This window comes from Alosa pseudoharengus, unplaced genomic scaffold (assembly GCF_046254945.1).
Source record: "Alosa pseudoharengus isolate Yale_2024_CS ecotype anadromous, Long Island Sound unplaced genomic scaffold, YU_APseudo_1.1 YU_APseudo_1.1_scf_17, whole genome shotgun sequence".
Taxonomy (NCBI): Eukaryota; Metazoa; Chordata; class Actinopteri; order Clupeiformes; family Clupeidae; genus Alosa; species Alosa pseudoharengus.
The window spans coordinates 31,745,466-31,754,177 of NW_027468640.1; positions in this window are offsets into that span (position 1 = coordinate 31,745,466).

Here is an 8,712-nt window from a genome sequence, read left to right on the forward strand (position 1 = left end):
ACCAATAAGCTCCTTTCAGCTCCCTTGAAAACAAGTCCTCCAACTAGTCTTCCCTGAACCGAAATATCTGCAGGACAAAAAAAAAAAACATGACAAACCTCGGACATGTGTCCTGGTGGACACACGTGTGGTCGTGTTTCATCTGAGTTCCGTGGTCAGAGCTGCTGTCTGTCCCTCTGTGCCCAGACCTCAGCCTGGAGTGGGAGCCTTGCCAGGCACGGTGCCATAATAATCTATTTGGGCCCCATTTACATGCCACTACCCTGTGCTGACAGATTGCAAGCCGTCTCCCTAGAGGAATTAGTTTGCTGTGTGTTAAAAGTGTTCATTTGTTGCCTTGATGAAGGATTTGAGCTTCCCGTGGAGATGATTTGTGTGTAGTGTGGATATCATAGCGACACAGTGTAGCAAACACAGGTTTGTTGCGACTTGTGTTTACAATGCTCCAAAGACTACATGGTCTCAATAGAAAGACTGAGAACTGAGAAAAGATTCAGACAGACATAATGTGGTAAAGATCTGTGTGATTTTTGTGTAGAGGTAGCTCATACACAGCATAGCTACAGGAAAAGATCAGTGTTCATACATGAACATCTTAATTGCAGGCAGGCCATCAATTTGGTTCCAGGACAAACATGCGAACATTCCCAACCTGCGTAAAAACACGAGGCGCCAACCCATAATTCCAAACAGCCCGGAGATATCGCACACGGAGCCCTGGCCTGGATGCTTCCTCGGTGGGGATGGGAAAACGGATAAGCGTCCCGTGGGCCTGCGGGAGCGAGTCTGCCGCCAGCCCGCCCGCCTCGTCGGAGGCGCCCGGAGTCATCACGCCAAATCCCAGCGCCACATAACGGGATAACACGGAACGTTCGAAATCCCCTCCTCACACTCCTGCTTTATTGTTTTAAAGCCCTTGAGCGAGCCGCATGATGAAAAAAAGAGAAAAGAAACAAGAAGAAGCGGATCCAATGGAAGCACTGCCTTTTTTTGTCACCGTATTATTGGCTGGGTTGTTCAACAGCGGTTTGACAGCAAGGGGAGCTAAATATATATCACAGTGTGACAATTTCTCCCAATAAAGGGCTGAATGAAATCTATCAAAAATAAAACTTAAAAAAAAAAAAATGGAACACCTCTGGAGATTTCTCCTTCGGGTGCCAATCGTGGAGAGGCTGGGAGTGAGCGTGGAGAAGTGAATGGTGTCGGCAGTGTGTAATGTTATGTGACACAGCACGGGTGCGTGCACGCCCTTTCGTAGGATGGTGGGGCTAAAGCAGCTCATCGGAGATATTGAATTAAGCAGTCATGGAGGAGAGGAGTAATTCACTTTTCTGCTTGACTGGCTATCAGGCACTGTGGAGCACCGGGGCTGGTGAAAAACTCTCCCTCACTCACTCACACGCACATAGCCTACTCTCTCTCACACACACACACACACACATACACACACACACACCACATATTCCCATACACATTTCTTGCAGTTATATCCACTACATTTACTTACAGTGTAGTAAATCTTAAATCCCCCTTGTGCCACAGTATGTCTCAATTTAATGCAGAGCAATTTCATTTCAAATGTAACTGTACCTGAGATATTTGCATTAATGGGTTATAAGTAACCAGAAATTAAAAGAGTGTGTCAGGGTATAATTATGTTTCCGTAATAGGTGGTGTTACAGTGATATGGTTCAAACTAAAATACTCCTCTATGACTGACTAAAGACTAAATGTCCTCATGGTGAATATCCAGGAATGAATATAATTTGCACCTAATGGATTGTTAACCTGTACATCTGAAATGCATAATATGCATGCGTCATATACTTAGAAATTCACATACACAGAGAGAAATAGAGAGATTTGACTGCCACATCTTGTGTCTCCTTTACTGTAAGTGTCCATATGACCTCTTTAATTAATGAAGTTTTTTTCTCGTTTAGTTCACTGCTTCCCAGGCACATCAGAACACAGAGCAGCATGTCCTCTGGAAGAGAAAAACCCTCATTGTGAAACGTAAGCAAAAAATCCAGATTATTTACACCCCGTGTGCTGTGTTGATGTTTGAAGCCTTTGATTCAGGAACACACAAGCCGTCAGGCCGCGCAAGGGAACCGTAATTTTCTCTTTCCAAAACAACGGCGAGCTCCATCCCGAGGAAAAGGGCGGATATAAATAAGCAGGCTTTAGAGGCCGTGTTTGGGTCTGGCATGGCTTAACCTGCGCATCACTCACCAAGCTCCTCTTAACCTATACCCAAACACTGTCAGCGCGCACCAAACTGTTTATCCTTCTGGCCTTGGAAAGCGTCACGACAAACACACAAATCCAGACAATATGCTGAATCGTATCGCTGGATGCTAAATGTTAATGTTACTCCTTTCCTTTGAGGGAAAGTGCAAAGGATTGCACCTCATTCTGAATGAGTAATACCTGAACTTATTATTTTAAATACATTCATAATTTGAGTGATTTTCATAATGTAATGATTTTTTTTCATAATGTAATGCAATGTTACAAGAATTTAGTCTTCAGATTGAGAAGGCAAAGCAGCTCCAAGAGATGTTTGTTATCATTTGTATTCAAATGAGGAAGCGTTTAGGCCTGTGTGGCTCTTAATCTGGATGGGGGGGGGGAAGGAAAAGAAGTCCAGCTTTGCATTTATATGAGTGCTTATGGAGACTTGGGCTCTCAGTGCAAGAGTAGTGAAATTGGCGAAATGCAAATGGATTAGTTTAGTCTCATGCCAGGGCGCAGTCCTGAGAGGACTCCCCCTATCATCACCCCCCCCCCCCCCCCACACACACACACACACACACACACACACACACACACACACACACACACACACACACACACACACACACACACACCGGCCCTCAAGACTCTGAGAGTTTGGCAAAAAACTGTTTTATGAGTTTCAGCATAGTGTGGGGGGAACCATGGGCCGGATTGATAACAAACATTCACAAGAGGTCTGTGTGTATGACCAGGACAGAAAGAAGGGAAAAAACAGCACTCCCTCAACAATCTCACCAGCAAGGCCCAGAGTGAAGCCCTGCTCTGTGCACAAGGCCCAGAGTAAAGCCCTGCTCTGTTCACAAGGCCCAGAGTGAAGCCCTGCTCTGTGCACAAGGCCCAGAGTGAAGCCCTGCTCTCTGCACAAGGTGGGTAGATATCTCCATCGCCTGCTCCCTGCCAACCCCCCCCCCCCCACCCCACGTCTGGCGTGTGCCACAGCCCTGAGTTATGCACATGATGTTCCCTCTGATGGAGTGAGATAGAGGGAGGCAGAGAGAGATAGAGGGAAGGAGAGAGATAGAGGGAGGGAGAGAGAGAGTGGTACCAGGGATTAGGAGGAGAGGAGAGGAGCAGAGGGACAGGAGGGAAGAGAGCGCTAAAGTGGTGGGGCTGACAAGATAATGAAAACAAATGGCACCGCGCTCTCAGGGGGCCCTCTGAAGGAGAAGGACTTCATTTGTGAGGCGTCTTCGCCCCCAGAATCGGCAACGCGTGATTCCTCCTCCTCCTCCTCCTCCTTAACGTTTGTGTTTTTTTCTTTTTTTACTGGAGAGAGAAAGGGAGACCAAGAGAGACAGAAGGGGAGAGATAGAGGGAGAGATGGAGAGAGAGGGAGAGAGGGAGGAAGAAAAATGGGAGCAGTCATTGTAATAATTGTTCAGGGTCAATTATTCCCCCGTCGAGGCGATCACGCTGACGCGTGTTAGCAGGGGCCTGTCAGTGTAGTGCTGAGCGGAGCATTAGAGCAGATATCTCACCGAGCCCCAGCCAACCAGGCCGCACCACCAACGTCCATTTGTCCCCTTTTCTCCTCATTTCTCGAAATGAACCGTTATCTCTCTCTCTCTCTTTCTATCGCTCTCTCTCTCTCTCTCTTTTTCTCACTCACTTTCTCTCACTCTTCTTTTTGTCCCTCTCCCTCTCTCTAAAAACGTAAAATAAGACGGAACTAATTTACCTGTTATTGAGGTGGAAAAATACGGTGGTCCTCGAAAATTGGTGTTAAAGCGCGAGTCGACGCTTTTAGCAGGGTCGTACAGTTAAGAGAGACTCAAAATTGGCTGTAATCATCTGCGTCAGACACTTTTTCTGACAAGAGAGCCCCTCTCGCCCATTCATCTGTGCGGCCACTTGGTGAGATGCTCACATGCGCACAATTTTACAGATGAATAGACATAGAAGCCGTTAAGTGTCCTTGAGCAGGTTAAGTGCACGGCTCAAGGACACTAAAGCTAAATCGACGAGGAAGGAGTGAGAGAGAGAGAGAGAGAGGGGGGGGGAGAGAGAGAGAGAGAATTCAGTACTGCACCGTGTCACGTTCTCTCACAATTCCCACCTCTAGAGTCCTAGTGGGCTGAAGGATCTCCGACTTACAAGAGCGGAGCAGCCAATGAGGTCAAGTGTGATGTCCCGGTCGTCTGCGTCCATAATGTACTGATCGGAGAACCTCACGCACTCCCTCATTCACACTCCTCTCTCGAATCGCCTGCCAGGGCTTTGACCTGAAATTACTATGTCATAAACCCGTGAAAGTCACCGTGCAACACTTGGCTTGTCACCTCCAGGTTGTGCAGGCAGAGCTGAGGGCGCCAGGCTCCACCACAGCACTGGTGCTTATTGGACTCAACTGGCATTGTGTGACAGTAAATGCATTCCTTATATTTGTCCTTTCTTTTCCTATATTTTCTATTCACTTCTCTTTTTTTTGAAGGGGGGGGTGGGTATTTTTTCCGTGGCAGTTTATCTCAAGGTCTCAGAATCTCTCTCCAGCCTGAGCCTATTGTGCTGCCAATAAAAGAAATTGCACTGTTATCCACAAAAAGGAGACAACCCATTCACACATAGAGCCCTCCCTAACACACTCCATTTCTCCACTTCTCAGTTTTTTCCTTCACTTTTCTCTCTCTCTCTCTCTCTCTTTCTCTCTCTCTCCCCATCTCATGCTCCCTTGTTCCCTACCTCCACCTTCACTATTCTGGCAACTAACAGCTTCTTTCCCTTATCTTTAAAGTGCCCCCCCCCCATCCTTCTACATCTCTCTCTCTCTCTCTCTCTCTTTCTCTCCCACTCTCACTCTCACTGTCTTCAACCCTCCCTCCTTTTCTGACTTTGACTTCATCTTTCAAGTGCAGCATCTTTCTCTGCCCCGCTCCTCCTCCTCCTCCTCCTCCTCCTCCTTTCTGTCGAGGAGCTGTGCCGTCTGCATTCCCGTCACGTGCCTCACCAAAGGTTACATGGCCCACTTTCTTATCAGCAGCAGGCATTCTGGGATATCGGAAGCTCTCAGGCCTGTCTTCTTGAGAGCTATCTGTACACCCCCCCTCCCCCCAATCCAACTCTACCATACTGTTGACTGCTAGAATGATGACCTTTCTTGACCTTGCGTTTATATATATATATTTATATATATTCTTTTTTCCATTCTCATGACTTGTTCAGAGACTTTACTGAATGAAAATAAAGAACAACAGACAGAAAACAGAGAGAGAGATGGGGGGAGAGGGGGAGAAAGAGAAAGGGTAATGGAGAGAAAGAGAGAGAGTACAGTATGAGAAGGAGAGAAAGAGAGAGAGTACAGGGTGAAAAGGAGAGTGGGAAGAATCTGAAAGGGGGAAAAAACGAATAGAAAAAAGGAATAGCAGCAAGCCCTCTCTGCCTTCTATCCCTGGGGAGGGTCTGTTGATAAGCCAGGGCTGGAGCGAACCCCTGTAAGGGAGAGACCGCCGCCACCACCAGCACCATCCCCCCCCCTCCTCTCATCCACCCTTTCCCTCCCCACCTCTCTTCTCCTCCCCCACCCTGCTGCTGAACAGTGAATCGATAGCCCGACCCTCCATCCTCTCACATCCTGCTCCCTCACTGCTCCAGCGCACGCTTCGCTTCTCTACCTGCCTGCCCCGTCTGGGGTTAGCGGGGGTTTGGGTGGGGGTGAGGAGTCAGCGTGGAGTACAAGAAGAAAAGAGAGAGGAAGGCTGGGGGCAGGCCAGGGAGAATGTTTGACAGAAGTATCATGTACAAATTCACTTCAGCCCACTCTGCTCTAATGGACGTGCGCGCCCAAGGTCTTACCGGTCACCTCCTCCTCCTCCTCCACCTTCTACTCCTCCTCCTCCTCCTCCTCCTCCCCTCTGGTAGCTGTCTGTTGGGTAAAGAAGACAGACAATAGATATATATTTCCGTTTGTGGGCTTTCTCCAAGCCCTTCTCCAAGTCTTTGATGGGCTCTGCCCAGAAGCCAAAATGGTTCAATGGTGTGTTGTGGTGGTAGAGATGTGAAACGCCTCCCCAGTAGGAAAAAAGGTGTTGCAGAGAGACTTTTTCACCAAGTGTATTTTTCATGAAATATTCTCAATATTTCAAAACATGTGAGAGGACCAATGGGAGGTTTGAGTGAACGTCAACAGCTCAGTGCAGCTACACTGAAAGAGTGATGGAGGGTATTTTTCTGATTATAAGTACTTGTGTGCTGTGTGATATCACAAACGCTGGGCACTTGTGGTCAGTTATTTTCGCCTTCTCTCACCTTTCTCCAACTTGCCTCCTCCGCTTTCCACATGTCTCCCTCACCTTGTCAGAATTTCATCCTTGGAACTCCTTCCTGGGCCTGCCTCCAATAGATGGTCCACCAGTAGCACAATCACAGAAATGCTGCACATTTTTGAGTCAGAGAAATTCATGTCTTTGTATTGTTCTCAGTTATGAAGCAACAACAATTACTGTCTGTGGCGTCAAACTAAAGTAAATAAACATTTTGTTCCCAGCTTCTTTGTTGTATTTTTCCCTTTAACACTCTCTCTCAACGGTACATCAAGCCTTGAGTTTATCAGCTGTGTTTGTATCAGCCAAAAATACTTTCAAAATAATTCTCTTTGGAAGGAATAAAATATTTCCATATTAATATTAACATATCAACACATCACAGAGTTTTTTTTTATTTTAAAACACTGCCTTGGTTAAACAATGTTCACGTCAGACTGATCTGTGAGGGTGCCACAGTGACGTTGAACATGTCAGGTATGATGGCTGAGTTTTCTCCACTGGTTGTGTCATGCAGACGGTTTCAACGTGTTTCGTGCTAAGCAGCGACTGGAACACATGACATAAACTGCCATCTAGTATTATAACGTCTGTCACCACTCTGACTGGTAGTGGTTACATGCCACTGCCAGATCATTTGTCATAAAAGTGACATTAATTGTCACTGTGGCATGCATCATCTGTCTTGTCAAGATAATGATATGATTATGTTACTCTTAAACTGAAGGGTGCAGTGAAGTCTTCCCCCAACCATGGCTGCACTCATGGAACATCCTCCTGACCCTGAACCTGTAAACTTAGTGTACGAATAGCGGATTTGCATCATTTATGAGCTAATGAATGATTGTCCTGGTGGTTATGAACCTGATGTACAGTAGGAGTAAATATATTTACAAATTGTTCCCAGTATAAACAAAACATCAACTTTTATCTTTAGTTTGACACAGCAACCCAATTTTAAGATCAACGTTTTACTGTTGGTGTAATTATAATCTTGCCATAAATATAATCTTGCAGTAGGAATAAAAAAAACAGACAAAATGCTTAAACAATAAACAGTAATAGTAAAATTAGATTAGCAGATTAGCAGCGGTGGAAATTTAATGGAAACAACCATACATAACATTCAAAAAATTCTCAGTTAATTTTGTTTTGCCAGTCGGGAGCTATTTCATTAATTCTTCCTGAAATGGGCAACTCTCCGTTGGCTTGCGAGCTGGAAAAATGAAACTTCTATAAGGCCAATCACATCATGTATAGAGTCGGCGAGAGTTAGGCTTTTTTAAATTGGCAAAAGTTTGATCAACTAGCCTACACTGGTGGGAAAATGCATGGGACTCATGAGTTGTAGCCGGTTGTGGTGCTATCCTATTGCATGCAGAGGAAATTTGAAAGACAACCGTTTATCCCGCCCCTCGGATTGAGAAGTGCCTATGGTAAGTTCCCAGACCCTACATCTTGATGTGGGTCTGGCTCGTCAGGCTAGCATTACTAAATGGCTTACTGATCTCAATCTCAAAACATAACAATGGATGCCAACAATGATGGAAGGACAATTGTACCCCTATTAGAATATGTCTGGTTTTGAACATTCATCATGACAATAATTTAACTTTAACTGTCACTTACTGTAATCCTTGTCCATGAAGTGACCGGACATACTGTATAAACAAACATACAGTATAATGAAAGAGGAAGAGAATGTCAACATGGTTCCTTCAACCAACAACAACAAAAGTTTGGCTACAGCAAGCTATGTGGGACAATTAGTGTGGGCAATTCATCTAAAACATAATATGATCAAGCATTGTCACAACAATTCCTATTATTCCATTCAAGGATATAAAAAAAAACAGTTATAGATACAGTAACATCTCTGTTGTGCAGCATCCATTACGATTACAGTTAGAAACCTAAGACCCCAGGATGTCAAGGTTCAGACAAGTCCCTCAGACACCTTCACGCCCACAGCAAAGAGACAAATCTAAACTGCCACACCAAAAACCAGGACTGAAGTCACTGACAGGAGAGCAATACAGGTGATGAATTCTTTTGGGCACTTAACCGATTCCGACTTTCATTTCCTTGGTTCTGCTTTGAAGGTCCCCCCTAAAATGTTTCAAATTGGCCCCTACTGCCAGGCCTCAGGAGG